The 18644-nt window shown below is 34.1% G+C and overlaps 1 pseudogene; it reads left to right on the forward strand.

Annotated features, from left to right (window-relative positions):
* The first annotated feature begins 1334 nt into the window (after positions 1-1334).
* On the forward strand, positions 1335-4943 carry LOC120166976 (annotated as a pseudogene).
* The last annotated feature ends 13701 nt before the right edge of the window (positions 4944-18644 follow it).

The raw sequence follows: 18644 nt of genomic DNA on the forward strand, positions 1-18644 counted from the left end.
GAGAATGAGAGATGGAGATGAGACTGAGTTGTGATTTAGGGTTTTAGGTTATGAGTTGCGATTACGAGATATACTGTGGACGGCTCAGTGTTCCGATATATTAATATTCGTGTTTGGAATTTGAAAAAAAAATACGCGTTGTGATAATAATGACGCTTTGAAAATCGCGTTGCGATAATCAGCATCGCGTTGCGATAGTCATAATCGCATTGCGATTTACATATTCGCGTTGCGATAGTTGGAAAATCGCAACGCGAATTTGGAAAATCGCAATGCGATAGTCAGAATTGCGTTGCGAATCTGGAAACTGATTTGCGATACCGGAGATCGCGTTGCGATTTAGTTGGTCATTTTGGCAAATCCAAAAAAAGTTGGTTAAAATCGTATATTATAAGGCATTTTTTGTCACTGAGGTTATTTTCTCATTATTTTATTTTAATAATTTAATACTAACATCCTTAAAAAATAATTTATTACTTATTAATTTATTTTAATTATTCAAAAGTAAATAGAATTCATTGTTTATATATTAAAATATTAATAGTGAGTTATTATAAAATATATTTTTATTATAATTATATTTTAAATTTAAGACATAATATCTATTCTGGACATTTTTTCTTTTTAAACTTATTTTTTAACACCAATTTTAAAAAGTTAAATTTTAAACTATACTTTTGTATCGCATTTCTATAATACTTTTAAAAGTCACTTTTTAAAAAATGGATAAACTATACATTTAATACCTAAACTATCAATTTGATACATTTTAGTACTTAAACTTTTATTTTTTTTAAAATCATACCTAAAGTTTAGTTTTTATTTCATTTTAGTATCATGTTATTAAGTTTTAAAAAAATGAAAGTCTAGGTACCAAAACACGTTTAGTACCTAAATTCATACTTAAGCTTTGAGAAAAAATTAAAAATTTAGGTACTAAAACGGATCAAAATTGATAGTTTAGGTACTAAAAGCGTTAAGTTTTTAACGATAAAGTATTAAAATGAAACAAAAAGTAAACTTTAGGTATGATTTTGAAAAAAAATAAAAATTTAAGTACTAAAACGAATCAAAATTTCTAATTTATATACTAAATACGTAATTTATCCTTTCAAAAACTATACCAAAACTGACCCTAATAATGGGAAGAAAAAAAAGGACAAGGTAAAAAAACGATGAGGATCAGGTTGGCGCTAAAAAAAGTCATCACTTTGGACATATCCCCTACCATCGCCGTAGCGTAATTCCCGCCAAATCCCCCAGATATATTTCTTCAAAAAAATGAAAATTTCTAATAGAAAGTAAAAAAAAAAAAGCAGCAGCAGCCACGCCCAAATGCCTAAAACGTTCAAAAAAGGAGAAAATGAAGACGGAAACCGAGCCAAATTCCAGCTCAACGCAATCTATGGCTCAGGAACCGAAATCCAAAGCGAAGCCCAAAAGTTCGGATCCCGCAGTGGACGAGGATGGCTTTGTTATTGTTCCAACAACGGAACCAGAGAAAGATGAGGAGAAAGAGAGAGAGGTTCAGAATCCGAAAGAGAGTCCGATTCAAAGCGAGCAATCACCGAACCAGACACAATCGGCGTCGACGAATTTGGTTCATCGGAGCACCCGACCGGATTGTGAACCGCCTGCTGCAGATCACGGTGCTAACATGTCCGCTAGTAACGGATACGATCCTAATGTCGTTCAAGCTCCTGCTATGGAATCTTCAGAGGTTTCCTTCAAAGGCAAGCTTCTATTGCATTTATTTCTAGAATTTATCGTTGATTTCAAATTTGAAAATATATTATTTTCTTTAAACTTTTTTTTAAAAAAAAATTGCAAAGAGATAAAATTGAAACGATGAGGGATGCCTTTTGGAGATGGAAAAAGGCAGTGGGAGAAGCGTCAAAGAAAGCTGAGGATCTTGCTGGGAACACGTGGTAACACTGTATGTTTTTAATTTTATAAAAAAAATCAATTGCCTTTCTTCTTATTTATTTTTAGTTATTGGTATTTTTTCCCAGTTGATTAGAGTTATATTTGGTTTAATTTGATCGTATTTGTTAGGTTTCCATGATTGGAATTGATATTAAATGCTTGGTAATTTGGGTTTGATATTAATATGTTTATATTTGCTACAAAGAACGTAGAACCTTGAGGATAGAAAAAAAATGTTGCACAGATAATATAGTTTGAACTCTAAACTTGTTAGATTCCACATTTTAAGGATTGTTGCATGAACTAATTTTTATTGGAAAAAGGAGAGGAGGTGACCAACTTCATTCATTCTTCCTTTCCTACTTTTAACAAAGGTGTTACACATGAATGTTTAGGGAAACAAGTCTGCATAACATAGGTCTTACAGTTGGCTTAGTAAAGAGGAGATGATAAATCTTTATTTCCTGAGATTTCATAGTTATTGCTTCGATATGTCCTGATGTTTAGTAAAAATTTTCTGGTCTCCTTCCTCATAGTTGTGAAATAACTATATTTTCCAGAGTTTGAACCGTTAGATGGCTTCTGTTTGTCCAAAAGTTTGGTAAGGGCCTAGGCTGTTCTCAGCTTAACCCAATCCCCTATGTTGGACCTTGGATTAGAAGCAAGCTAGGTGCCCTTTTATTCTACATCTATTCATGTAGCTGATTATAGCTTACAGATCATCTATATACCAGATTATTACTACCATAATGTTAATTTTCTTGAATCATGTGCGATCTTCTCATTAATCTTTAGGGATGCTCAAAATTTAAACATATGTTACACATGATGCATGGCACTCACTTGCTTCTATTATTCTATGGAACAAATGGAAATGTTATTATCCAAACTATATTTGCAGTTTTGAATTGTTTAGATGTCTCATGTAAAAATTTTCTATGACAACTCTTGCACCACAGAATCCCCTGCATATATTGCTCCTGTCATTTGAGGTATTTTGGCTCGCGTTTTTCTTTTACACTTCACTTTTTCTTCTCAAATGAGTTCTCTCCCATTCACTATCACTTTCGTTTACCATAATTTAAATGTGCATCACTTCATTTATACTTTCTGGTCTACATGAATCCGTCAGCTGTCTGAAACCCGATGTATCACATTTTTTTTGGTATTTATGGACAACTCTGCCTCATTATTTGCAGGTACAACACCTCTCCATTACTTTTTTTCATCCGTTAATAACCAATACCTATTTATTCCCCATTCATAAGTTGAATGTCATATTTAATGGATGCGTTCTACACATCTGAATGGTGATGATCAATGTATTGATTCTTAATGGATGAAAAAGTAATGGACTAGACCTTAACCCATTATTTGCTCATTACCTTAAGGTAGTGTTTGGGAACTTGAATTTCAAAATTTAGTTTTGGATTTCAAAGTTAATGTAAATTGCATAATCAAATACTTAGAAATGTAACATGGATGATTATTTCTCAAACCCTTGGATTTGTTAAATGCCTATAGAGTAATGATTTTGAAATTCCTAGTTTATTTTTGGATTTGATAAATCCATATTTTTGTACTTTCCATCTATATATTTAGATTGAAACCTAACTGTTTATACATGATTATGGATTTCATTCTTATCATTTACGTAGTAAATGAAATCCAAGTCCAAATTTTCAACTTCTTATTCCCAAACGGTGGTACAGTAAATTACCTCAACTTAGACATGCATAGCATGATCATAAAATTTCGATCATATGTATCCTTTGTCATGTTCTGATCCCTTTCCTATTGGCTACAAATGTTGATTTTATTTTGGCATAAGAATGATATTTTTTAAACTTCAATATATAAAAAGGAAGAAAATGGATCACATATATTAATTAGAATAATATGCTATTCTGGATTTCCTATTATGCATGAACCCAACTCCTACCTCTTGATTCTCAAAGGAGGTTCACATACATAAAATCACTTGAATAATGTTTCCCATATTTCTTAAACCAGTAAAAACAAGCCCTAGTTTTGCTGAGGCAGCCATGGGAAGAATTGCTCAGGGAACAAAGGTTTTAGCAGAAGGTGGCTATGAGAAGATTTTTAGACAAACTTTTGAAACAGATCCTGAAGTTTCTCTTCAGGATTCTTTTGCGTGTTACTTATCTACATCAGCTGGTCCTGTCATGGGAGTTTTATATGTATCTACAGAAAAGCTTGCATATTGCAGTGACAGTCCTCTTTCCTATAAAAATGGTACCCAGACTGAATGGAGTTATTATAAGGTACTTTTCTTTGGCCTTACATTCTTGCATTTAGAAAATAATGAAAACACCAGCAACCAATTAATCTAGTGGGATGAGGTACTTGATCCCTTAAACAAGGTCATACATTCGAATCCTGAAATTATAAATGGAAAAAAATGGGTTAGAGGATTCCTCATAGAAGGCCTTTGCAGTACCTGATTTGATTTCTCAAGCATGGCTTACCAAGTTATGATTTAGGGGTTCGAATCCTGACATTGTAACTGGAAAAATTGGGTTGGGAGGATCGTCCCATAATAGGTCTTTGCAATATCCGATTTGATTTTTCAAGCATGGGTTACCAAGTTACGATTTAGGGGTTCAAATCCTAACATCTTAAACGAAAAAAGTTAGGTTAGATAGGTCGCCCCATAATACGCCTTTGTAGTACCGATTTGAATTTTTAAACATGGCTTACCAGGTTATGATTCTATATTCTTATGTGTGCTAAAACAGGTACTTATCCCATTACATAAACTAAAAGTAGTTAACCCATCAACAAGCAAAGTCAATCCTTCTGAAAAGTACATCCAAGTTACCACTATTGATGCCCATGAATTTTGGTTCATGGGCTTTTTAGACTACCAGGGTGCTGTTCAATGCCTACAGGAAATTTTGCAACTCAATAGTTTACAATCTGTCTGAATAATGTTTCTATCTGACATAACCTTCAATGTTTTGTCATAAAAAAGAAATTTATATTTTCTCTGCTGCTTGGAACCATCTGATAATATACATGATCCTTAGGATGTTCTTCAATATAATTATGTGGAAATCAACCTTAGGGGGTAAATTGTAGAGTTGTTCTATATTCAAACAAACGTGGGTTGTAAATTTTACCTTCTAGAACTTATTAACTTACTATCATTTATCAAGGGTAGTAGCAAGTTAATAAGTCTAATCCATACCAAAACATGTCTATGTGTATTGCAAACCATTTGAATAAATTTGAACACATTTGAGTGGTTTTAATGGTAAAAGAGAATGATATTTTTATTTGGATTTAAATAGTTGTGTTTGTAAAGTATGTGCATTGTCGATAGATTAAGAAAAGTTTTAAATGGATTATATCTTATAATTACGAGAGACTATTAAAAAAACTATTGAGCACATTTTATGCATATGTAAGGATCTTATAAATCAATTTACAAACTAAGACAAACATCAAATCAAAATTGAACATGTTTAATTAGCTTAGTAGTATGTAGTCATTGTACCATAAAATGATCATGGTGGGCCATTCATAATAAACACACATCAAAGTAAGGATTAAAATTGATAGTTTATGTACTAAATGTGTAGTTTATCTTAAAACAAATTAGGGTAAGTTAAAGATTATTTATTTGGAACTGGAACGTGAGAGTAATCAACAAGGATGACAGCTTCTTTTTATAGATAAAAAAGATAGTTTGAAGGGAAAACAAATTATGGTCTCACTGTTATGCTCCTCTTATCTTCTTTGGCTTCTATATTAGTGAAGGAAATGGTTAATTTTTGTTTTGTTAAAATCTCTTTTTTTGGGAGGTAATTTTTTGTTTTGGGTGGAAGAAATGGAGTTTGAGGATCATGCGGAGCAAGAAGAAGAGATGGATTTGGCATCGAGTTATGACTCGCTTGTAAACTCATCTCGAGTTATGCTTTAGTCATGATTTACCTGATTCAGTGTCTAAATCTTTGTACCAACAAGATATGCAGAAAACTTTGCATGATTCGGGAATTTTAACCACAAGTATCAGTTAAAGCTGCATATGCATGTATGGGATGTGGTCCGGTTGATTGTCTTTCGTCAAAGATTAATTGCATCATATCCAGATTCATCAACCGACGAAATATGAGTGCTCCTAGTGGGCCTATAAACCATAACTTAAAGAATATGAGAGAATAAAGATGAATAAGTTGATCAACCGGTCAAATATACTTACTCCTGTATGGACTACTTAATATGGCACATTGTATTTATTATTAATTTAAAGCTTTTGAGTTGACATTAGTTTCTAGGGTTAATGTAAGCTAAAAGTAATGAGAGAGAGATTAGGTGAAAAATAAAAATGTAAGAAGTGAGTGCAAAGTAGGACTCAGTTTGGGTCCTGTATGACTTCAAATAATAGTGCACATGAGACGTGACAATAGGTCATGGTATCCCAAGGGAGGGTTTGGGGGTCCTCTCAAGATTCTCTTGGATTGTTTCATTCTCTAAAGCAAACAACCAAAAACAAAGAGATTCTTGCTTTTATAACTGTGTTTTGAGGTTTTGATGGATGGAGAATTGGACATGGACTAGACCCTCATTTGGTCTGCTTTGTTAGTTTTGCTGTCCAACAAAACTTTAATGCGGGATGTCACGCCCTCCTATTTTGTCCAAACCTTTGTATACCATGTTGCTATTTCGTACGACTGTCTTTGATATCGGAATATAAATGAATGAAAATGTTATTCCAATACATTGTCTAATCGCATGCTATCTTAAGTTGCGTGTTTATCATAAAAAAACAATAACCTCGAGTCAGATTACTTTATCTTTGTTATACTTAAGGAAGTGATCTCTGAAAATTGGCCTATCTCCGACAATCAAGACTTTTGGATAAACCCCAAGGAATCCATATCCTCTTGGATGAGGAGTATCACAACCTTCAAGCCAGCTATAGTGTACAGATATGTTCTATTCAACTTGTTAACTTACAAGTAATCATAATTATCCTATACCTGACATCATTAGCTGGGGTAACTATAAATACCCTTAAACCACGATTAATAAAGGGACTCTGGACCATCTTCTCCATAGACTCTCATATTCTCCTTAGCCTTCATCTCTCTTACAATAAAACATCAGTCAACGACCGTTATCTTATCAGTCGTGAATCTCTGTTTAAATAAGAAGAAATGAAACTACCAACTAGATAAATTTATTCCTATCAACAATTTTATTCGTCATTTCCAACTTCCAATCTTATGAACCAAGTTGAAGTTAATTATTTATTATCCCTCTCTAAATAAGGTTGAGTACCTAAAATATTTTGTTTGTGCAATTCAAGATAATTGATATTTGTAGGGTCGGATATAATATTTTATGTCCACAGACAAACTTTAAAATTTTGGAAAGAGACGAATTTATAAAAAATTCAGGGATACAAAAAAAGATTTTCAAGATTTTATCACATCTTTTTTACTTTTTAGATCGTATAATTTTTTTCATATTTTTACGTTTATTTTTTCCTTTCATTTTAGCTAAACATACCCTTGTTATCAGTACATATGCATAAAAAACATCTAACAAGACGCGTGCTAAGGATATTTTTTACTAGGGATGGGCATAGGTCAGATAGGATCAGATTTCCGGTCAACTCGAATCGACCCAAAAATATATACTATCAACTCGACTCGAACCTGACCCAAAAAATATACACCCTCCATTCGACTCGAATCCTACCCGACTGATGTGAAATAATATATTTATTAAAAAAATATTATTTTTCATTCAACAAAATAAAGATTTAATTGAAAAAAAATAATATATAGAGGGATATTATTGTAATTACCCCTAAATATAAAGTAAAGTTATAAGTTTTTTCGGGTCGATCAGACATTTTTTACCCTAAAATCAAACCTGACCCAAACTCAACCTCTAAAAAACCCTTACCTAACTTAAATTTGAATTTTTTAGAAAATTTAACCGATCGAATCAGATCAAATCAGAATCCGTCGGATTCAGATCCATTATCATCTCTATTTTCTACATAACGAGCTCTTGTCTTACATGACAAAAAAGTTTACTAATTTAGAAAATAATCTAAAATGTGTGTAAGAATAGGGTATGTATTAAGTGAGAAACATAATGTAACATGCCATGTGTGAAATGGAGATTTTGTTTCTAGATAATCAGATCTAAAATAATCTTGATAAAGTAGTCCATTATTATTCGTTAAAAAGTTGCATATTCCTATTTTAAAATAGAGAAAATAACCTCAGTGACCAAAAATATCTTATAATATACGATTTTAATCAACTTTTTTTGGATTTGTCAAAATGACCAACTAAATCGCAATGCGATCGATAATTCGCAACGCGATCTCCGGTGTCGCAAATCAGTTTCCAGATTCGCAACGCGATTCTGACTATCGCATTACGATTTTCCAAATTCGCGTTGCGATTTTCCGACTATCGCAATGCGAATATGTAAATCGCAATGCGATTATGACTATCGCAACGTGATTCTGACTATCGCAACGAGATTCTGACTATCGCAACGCGATTCTGACTGTCGCAACGCGATGCTGACTATCGCAATGCGATTTTCAAAGCGCCATTATTATCGCAACGCGTATTTTTTTTTTCAAATTCCAAACACGAATATTAATATATCGGAACACTAAACCGTCCACAGTATATCCCGTAATCGCAACTCATAACCTAAAACCCTAAATCACAACTCAGTATCATCTCTATCTCTCACTCTCTAAGGCGACATTCGTCCCCATCTCCGACGAAATCAGTCCCCATCTCCGGCGAAATCCGTCTATCTCCATCTCTCAGAGCCACCCTCACAATCATTCACGGTCAGAAATGGAAAATCAACCAAATCAACCACCGAGGGTTAGTTTTTTTAATTATGTTTATTTTGAAATTTTTGCATTATTATTAGGTTTTTCATATTGAAATTGATGATAAGTTTACTGGTAATTTCAATAATAGATTAACCATTTCATTTAGATTGCTTATTAAATTCATTCGATTGCTGCCAATACTGCTAAACTGTTTAGTCTTTAAACCCTGTGAATTTAGTATTTGTCTTTGTTTTGTCTTTTGGTTGAAGTAATGCAATCCATTTAAGTTTTAATTTTAGTATTTGAAACCGAGAATCGCAACGCGAAATGAAAATCGCAACGACAGAATCGCAATGCGATTTTAGTTTCGCGTTGCGATTTTCATTTCGCGTTGCGATAGTCAAATTCGCATTACGATAATCATTTTCGTGTTGTGATTTTCATTTTCGTGTTGCGATTTTAAGTTTCAGAAACTATTCTTCTTCTGCAAATTGAAACTTGAATGAATTGCATTACTTCAACAACAAAACAAAGACAAATAATAAATTCACAGTGTTGCAAATTTAAGTTTGAAGAATAAACTACTACTCTTTATGTTTATTATTCTTGGTATATTTTCACAGTGTAGTTTTTGGTATATCTAACTTGGTATGTTTATTGTTTTTGTATAACTTTTATTCGGCTCAATTGACCTTAAGAAATAAATTAAGCCTAGCCAAAACAATTGCGTCGAAGCTTTCACTTGCACAAAGAAAAATATTTGAGGATACTTGCTTCGGGCCATGACTCAAAGTACAACATCCGGGTGGAGATGCTATGTTGACCCATCTGTTTCTTCAAACCATGACTAGCGATCTACCAGAGACTATACAACGTCGTGATGAAGAGATATGGTTTGATTTTCCATCGGCGTATACGTGTTTTGGGCGGGAAGAGTTTTGCTTAATCACCGGTCTACGCTTCGGACACGATGATGTAGGTCGGTACACTAGACATATTACCCGCCTATCATGGTTATCCCGGGTTTTTCCTGAGCTGTCAATGGAGAAGCCGAATTTACACGTGGAAGACTTGACGAGATTATTGAATAAGAAATATGGTTTTACTCGGATGGATGACGTCGATGTTGTCCGAGTATGCCTTCTAATACTTTTGCATGCCGGCTTTTTAGGCAGAGAGGCCAGACAACCTATTCCTAATGATCTAATTAAATTGGTAAAGGACCTAAATGTATGGAACATGTTTCCGTGGGGTTCGTATCTATGGAAAGCTACATGGAATAAGTTGTCGTCTGCCTTTGATGATCGAAAAATTCTGCGTGGCGATGGTTCCAAATACACTTTGTTAGGCTTTATTTGGGCTTTTAAGGTAAGAATTTTTATATAATGTTTCCAAAATTATAATTAATTATTATTTAACAATTACTAATGTTTTTTATTATATTGTTTGTAGATTTGGATATTTGAGGCCTTTCCCGCCATGCAGACATATGCATTAAAAACTTCTAATGATATTCTTAGGGCTATTTCCTTGAAGAGGAAACGGACCTTGCAGCAATGGGAAGATTTACTACCGTATACGACAATAAATAATGTAAGTTAACACAAATACTACCATATGTTTATAAACAAGTTATTACTAGTACACATTTAACTTTGTTTGAGCTTTTATATTGTTAAGAGTCCAACACTCCATTACAGAGGCTGACACCCACGGAAGCTGAGCTTGCCACTGATTGGTGGCAAGCTAGTAAGCGTTTTTTTGACGGCACGTATGATGAGCAGCCTCCACTTCGAGAGCCATCACCTCACCCAGAGCCATCACCTGATCGACCCGACTATACACCTCCACAACGAGAGCCATCACCTATTCTGTCACATCATCGAGCCTCTTCTCCACCATCACCTCATGATAGGCGACCGGCAAAGATGCCACAACGTTTATCTCCCTGTTCTCCACCTCCACGGGATGAGTTAGGGGAGTTACGTGATGAGGTCAATGCCTTGCGTGAGGAGGTCGGTACTTTACGCGATGACAATGGTGCATGGCGTGTTGAGGTGTCTACTTTATGTGGTGAGGTAGCCGCTCTACGTGAGATGGTAGCATCGTTGCAGAATGAGGTTCATACTCTATGCAACGAGGTAAGTTTAATATTTTTCATATTTAACTTGATGATAAATTTACCCGTAATTTCACTTAGATTAACCATTTCACTTAGATTGCTTAGTAAATTCATTCGGTTGCTGCCAATACTGCTAAACTGTTTATTCTTTAACCATGTGAAGTTAGTATTTATTTTTGGTTGTCTTTTGGTTGAAGTAATGCAATCCATTCAAGTTTCAATTTGTAGAAGAAGAATAGTTTACTTTTGCAACGCAAAAATGACTCTCGCAACGCAAAAATTACTATCGCAACGAAAGAATCACAATGCTAAATGAAAATCGCATTACGATTCTCTCGTTGCAATAGTCATTTTCGCGTTGCGATAGTCATTCGTGTTGCGATTTTAAGTTTCAGATTCTATTCTTCTTCTGCAAATTGAAACTTGAATGAATTGCATTACTTCAACCAAAAGACAAAGACAAATACTAACTTCACAGTGTTGAAAATTTAAGTTTCAAGAATAAACTACTACTCTTTATGTTGTCATTGAACCTGCACTAAACCTATATGTTATCCTTTTAAATGTTTATATAAGTGATTACTTCTGGAATGTTATCTGATGCATTTTGTGAACAATGATAGAATAATGACTTGGGTGAATATCGTGCAAGTTTGAAATATATTTGTCTTTGTGTTCACTGTTTAATATCATGTCTGTTTATTTACTGATTTATGTATTAATTTATTTTTAGCGGCCCGCTAAGGTGGATGCTCTACCTCGGGTTTTTCTTGCAAGACGGAGTTCACGCATCAGATGGTGTGCACGTGCCATTAAGTCTCTGTTCACCCCAATAGTGCGAAGAATCCGTAAGAAAAAGCCCGACTCACCTGTCATCGTTCAAGAGGCCTCCCCTATTGTTCAAGAGGCCCCTATCATCCCTCAAGAGTCCCCTCCCACCATTCAAGAGGCCACTGTCATCGTTGAAGAGGTCCCTCCCAACATTCTAGAGCCCGATTCATACGGCGTAATATATCGAATTATTGAGAAACTCCCTCACGTGCCGGACATGATGGATGACTGTTGGCTTTCGTATAAGTTACCGGCCAGTACCATTCTGGTAGATGAAGTGGAGAGGAAACAAATACCGGAAACAATTATGGATAATATCCTTTGGGCTAAGACCGCAGTTGATTTTTATCTACATGAGCGGATCCAAGGGTGTTACGCTGACATATACAAACTCAATGATGATATGCATTTGTTGATTAAACGGTCTTGGTGGGGTGTGTTATTAGGAGTTGAAGACAATGGCTATTTCGATGGGGGGTAAGTCTTATATTTCTTCTTATATTTCATTTTGATTAAATTTTTTTTTAATTTATGTAATTCACTAATATATGTTTTTTTTTGTAAAACAACATATTGATGCATGGTGTCACGTCTTCTAATAGTAAGGAAATTGAAGAAAAATAAAAATAAAAAAAATACGCGATATACAATTATGCCGACGTCTTTTCACGTAGTTCACTTGAAGAATCAACGACAGGAATCATATGTGTTGGCAAATGGACAAGCTAAACTTTATCCTGCATTGTGGGAGTTCGATAAGGTTAGTATTTATTTTTTTTAAATATTTTAAAGGTGTTCATAAATAAGTGCGCAATTTGAATTATTACTTATGATTGCAGGTGTTTATCCCTGTTTTGGAACGTACTCATTGGTTTCTCGTCGAGCTTCAGCTCACATCCCTGAAGACAATAGTATATGACAGCATGGTAAATTACATATCATTGTCTGATTTGAGAGATATTATTAAGGGATTGAGCTCTCATTTGGCTAAATTCTTGGATGCGATTAATTATTGGAATTATTCTAGAAACAAGAAGCCAAAGAAGTTCAATGTTATAGTTATCAGAGACGAGACCGCGCCACAATAAACGCCGGAAGCCAGAGGGGATTGTGGTCCTCTCGTATGCATGTGCTTGGAGCGTTTGACGACAGGAAGTACACAGTTTCTACCTCCCACAGATAGAGATAGAGGTGCAGTAGGCTTGTGGTTGTGGCATTTTATGGCTAGAGCGATATATTCGAGACGCTGCCTACCTACATCCGCGTTATGAAAGTGTCCATAAATAATTTGTAAGTCAAATGCAAGTGTTGTTAAGTACTTAGAATTCAATAATAATTTGTTGTTTGTTGGTTTTAGATATGTAGAAAGTGTTATTTGAGCAAATGTTTGGTTTCTGCAGGTTAATCCTGAAGTGAGCTGCGTGAAATTGATGTATGGGTGCATAAACAACTATCTGGGGGTACACTTTTTTTTATTGTTTAATTGATTCTTAAAAGTCTGATTTGTTTAATTGATGAGGAAAATAAGAATTATTATCATTTTTTGCTTGTTTAATTGATTTATAAAAATTGATTTGTAAAAGTTGATTTGTTTAATATTGATGTGTAAATAATTCTTATTTGTGCTTGTTTAATTGATTGAAATGTAAAAGTTGATTTGTTGATTTCAATCTGCATGATATTGAAGGCAAAAGACCTGTTGGAGGTACACTTTCGCAACGCTAAACTCAAAATCGCAATACGAAAGACAAAATCACAACGCGAAAGTCAATTCGCGTTGCGATAGTCTAATACTCTTTGCGATTTTCTCGTTGCGATAGTCAAATACCTGTTGCGATAATCAAATTCGCGTTGCGATTTTCTCGTTGCGATAGTCAAATTCGCGTTGCGATTTTCTCGTTGCGATAGTCAAATAGCCGTTGCGATAATTAAATTCGTGTTGCGATAGTCAAATTCGCGTTGCGATAGACAAATTCGCGTTGCGATAGTCATATTCGTGTTGCGATAGTCAAATTCGCGTTGCGATTTTTGAGTTGCGATAGTCAAATTCGCGATGCGATATTCAAATGAATGTGTAATAAGTGATAACAACTGAACATATCATAGCAATGTTCAAACTCAAGTTACTAATACATGCATAACTGAAAATGTTAAAAGTTTACACATAAAATACACATAATAGTCAAATTCGCGTTGCGATATTCAAATGAACGTGTAATAAGTGATAACAACTGAACAAATCATAACAATGTTCAAACTCAAGTTACTAATACATGCCTAACTGAAAATGTTAAAAGTTTACACATAATACAATGTTTGCATTTAAAAATCACCTAAGTTAATAGTCCCAAAAGGTGAAGCCGGTTGTGATTGGGATTGCGATTTTGATTGTGATTTTGATTGCCTTTTTCTTGACACCATATGAGCTTTAGATTTTGATGAGGATCCATATTTTGATAGAGGAAAAGATGATTGTGATGGCACTGGTGATCCACATGTCAACCTTGTATGACCACTTTCCTTACACCGACTACATGTCGATCTCTTCTTCTCTTCACCCTTAGACGGTATACGATCGTGACTTTTTGATCGGCCAGGTAGCCTTCTGTCCAAGGCTGGTGGCAAAATTGTTTATAAGTCATCTGGTATGTCCCACTCAAAAGGATGTGGAATAGGGTAGATAATCTCGGCATAAGTCTGTCGATATACTTCTGTAATGTAGCAATCCATAGCGTATGCGCTTGAATCATCTTGGTTTAGATGAAGAGAAACTTTTATAACATGCCCACACGAATAACCAGATGTTTGTCATTTCATACAACTACACGTCTTTGCATTTAGATCGACAAGCCCATTTAAGTTATTATCCAGTACTTCAAACAAAGTGTTTGAACATGGTTCAACTCTCCATGACGTTGACTTCACAACACGTTTCGTTATCTTTTTTTCAGTCCATGGTGTAACACGATGTTCCAATGTTCCTGTAAATTTAAATAAATAATACTTAGTAAAATATATGATAAGTTACGAATTTAAAGAAATAATACATGTATGGTTTCTTTTCTTGTAGTACCACTGTTGAGTAGAGGCTCGAAAAAACTCCATTAACATAGTAATGGGTAATTTCCGGGAATGACGACTTAGAGCGTTGATTGATTCTGCACTATTAGACGTCATGAAACCATATCTTGCTCCAAGTTGATGTACTCTTGACCATCTTTCAAACCCGACATCTTCTAGTGTTTGAGCACACTGAGGCAAAACACGTCTTAAACAATTTTTATACTTATTAAAATCCACTTCCCGATAAGCTTTTACAGCCTTCCAGTATGTCAATTTGTGATTTTTTATACCAGTAAACCTTGATTTTAGATTTCTATATAAACGAACACTACAAAGTCCATGAAAAGCATATGGGAAACACCTTCTAACAGCGTTGTCAATTGAGTTTGCCCTATCGGATATGATTGTCAGATTGCTAATAGGACCTATGCAATCCTTAAGATGCCCCATAAACCATGTCCATGAATCAAAGGTTTTAGATTTGCCAACCCCGTAAGCTATTGGCGGTATCCCATTGTTAGCATCCATGGCTACTGCTAATAAGTTTACTCTAAGGTATCGACCTTTTAAATGTGCTCCGTCAACTATAATAACTGGGTGCATGCAAGTAATAAACGAACGAATCTACAAAATCATATACACAAGAAATATAATCATTTAAATGTGAAATGCATGTAACTAACAAAAATGAGTCAACAAAATTATATTGATTTACTAACCGCAGCACCAATGGCGATAAACAGCAACTCAAAGCGTCCATCTCTATCTGTTTTGATATGAGTTACCGACCCAGGATTTTTCAACTTTAAATTGTGACAATAAGCCGGCAGTTGGGCAAACGATGCTTCTGGCGACCCCCTCAACAATTTCAAGGTATAACATTTGGCTCTCCAAGCTTGAGAATATGAGATACTAATCTTGAACCGAGCATTCATGTCAGTCATAATTTCATGTCCCCGATATACCCTGCCATTCAAAAACATTAACTCAGCCAGAAAACCACCCAACACCTTTTTGTTTGCCTGCTATGGTGAGGAAAAACTTGGGTTCTTGAACATGTATGTTTATCAATAAAAGTCCTAACTTGAAATATTTCACAATCTTTTATCCTCTTTGCAATCATATGCCACGTACAGTTTTTGTCAATCATACATCTTGTTTCGAAACGATATTTGCTTGATTTGTTAACTTTTAGTTGATAGCCATCTTCCACACATTTCGTATACAAAGCTATCTTCAAGTCTTCCTTTGTATCAAAACAATCATCTTTCTTGATACGAATAATTTTTGTGTAACAATCAACTGCTATTTTTACCAACTCTTCTTCCGGTATCTGAAGTAATTCTGGCATATTCCAGTTATACTCCCGTGACATTTTCTTCGGGGACTTTTCTTCGGGGATTTCTTCTTCTTCTTTTTCTTCTTCAGGGTTATATGAATTACAGAATGGATGTTCAATATGTTCATTCACAGTCGTAACTTCCTCCTCATTATCATCAACAATATTTTCCTCGATAGCGGCTGTTTTATCATCAAAATTCGGGTATTGATCAATATCAAAATCATTACACGCAGGGTCTGTTTCTTCTTCTGAAACATCATCAAAATCTGAATATTGACCAAGATCAAATTTCGAATACCTACTAGTACTCACAATTTTTTCTATTGGCTCATCATCGTCTAACTAGTTAAAACGAAAACCGGAATTTAGTGCTGAAAGTTTATTGGGATTTGGATTAGGGAAAGGTTGTGGGTTTTGAGATTGTGTTTGGTATTGGAAATGTGGTGAAACAAAATTTGCTTGGTGATGAAATTGTGGTGGAACCATTAAATTTTGAGCACCATAAACTGGGGTTGAAAAACTTAGTTGATTACTACCCGCTACTGACCAAACTTCACTACTTCTAGGTTCAACAACATACAATGTAACATCATCTTGCGAAACACTAATGTAAGCAATGAATCGTTCAACATCTTCATTGTCGGTTAACAAATAAACTTTACATTTTCTCTGATAAGATAGCCTAAATCCACTTAAGGGCTCTAAATTCAATTTATTTGTAACACGTAACATTAGAGTTTCATAAGTTAACTTTTTTAATGTCAGTTTTAGTTGAAGATTCATGGGTAAAGGCATATATTGTAAAACACCATGAACATTCTCCCATGACCCTCCAAAACACAAATCTATCCAAACATGATCAACATTAGATGATTTCATTATTGTAAATTAATTTACTAAACAAAAGAGCTGCAAAACTAAAACATGTTGCCGGATGGGGAATGATGTCGTTGGATATAGGAACGGATGTCACCGGAGAGAGTGATAGATGGAGATGAAATGAGTTGCGATTTAGGGATTTAGGTTATGAGTTACTTCTGTTGCGTAGTTATATATCCAAAACATTTTTGTTGCAAAACTAAAACCTGTTGCGAATTTGAAATTCAGTGTTGTGACAGTCAGAATCGCGTTGCGACAGTCAGAATCGCGTTGCGATAGTCATAATCGCATTGCGATTTATATATTCGCATTGCGATAGTCGGAAAATCGCAACGCGAATTTGGAAAATCGCAATGCGATAGTCAGAATCGCGTTACGAATCTGGAAACTGATTTGCGATACCAGAGATCGCGTTGCGAATTATCGATCGCATTGCGATTTAGTTGGTCATTTTGGCAAATCCAAAAAAAGTTGGTTAAAATCGTATATTATAAGGCATTTTTTGTCACTGAGGTTATTTTCTCTTTAAAATACTATAATTTTGTGTACCATTAAGTCTTATTAAGCGCGGGGAATTACAACACATTCCCAATTTGGACTGAAAGCAACCGCGTGGGTCCTTCTCCTCTAAGGTACAACCATTTATGTGTGCACCCATGAAAAATTATTAAATAGACCTGACTTATTACGTTGTTTATAGTCTAAGTTAATAAAATCTATTTTAGAATAACTTTCAAATTACAATTATTTCTTATTTATTTATAAGAAAAAGGTGAAAAATCACCTTAAAAATAGGATAGATGAAATTTATTATTTAAGATCACAAATAATGTGAAGAATAGATCCGTTTATTTACAAGTGTAAAATGTGATAAATCATAAGGTCCCAAAATTTAGCAGCCCATACTTACAAAAAAAATATTTTAGCTTAGAACTTTTTTTATTGTTGTCAAGATTTAACAAAAATCTTATAATTTTTCTTTATTATTATGTCAACAATTCAGTTGTAATAATTTCTTTCTAAAAGTACCAAATTTATGACGTTTAATAGACAATAAAATATTATTTATATTCATCTTACTCTCAATTTTTTTAAATTTTGATATTTTATAATTTTATAATTTTATTTTATTATAATATATTTTAAAAATTTCGTTCTAATAAAATAACACATGACACGTATATTTTTTATGACGGACCTGACGACGAATAAAATCCATTTAATAATTTTTCCAACTTGACAAATCGCGCTCTTAAAAGGAAACAATCCTATTAAAAAAATCCAGCGTTAAAAGGGAGGCGCGCATTCCCTTGCCACGTCATTTTTGCGTTAACTTCACGACGCTCCGTTACTTCACTCGTATATGTTTTCCTCAATTTTAGAAACAGTTATTTATTTATTTCTATTTTTTATTTCTATTTTTTAGAAATTAAAATATATATTTAATAAAAATATTATTTTTCAATAATTATTTTTTCTCTTAAAAAAGAATATTATTGAGTTGAAATCCAAACAAAACCCACATTTTGCTTCTCTCTTTCACCGTCACTCTTCACTTTGCGCGAGTATTTCTTCGTCTCTTCTTCCTCAAAGTAGAGTTTTTTTTATTGAGTTTTAATTGTTTGATCATTAAAGCA

Source organism: Hibiscus syriacus, unplaced genomic scaffold (genome assembly GCF_006381635.1).
Source record: "Hibiscus syriacus cultivar Baekdansim isolate YM2019G1 unplaced genomic scaffold, ASM638163v2 tig00111651_pilon, whole genome shotgun sequence".
NCBI lineage: Eukaryota > Viridiplantae > Streptophyta > Magnoliopsida > Malvales > Malvaceae > Hibiscus > Hibiscus syriacus.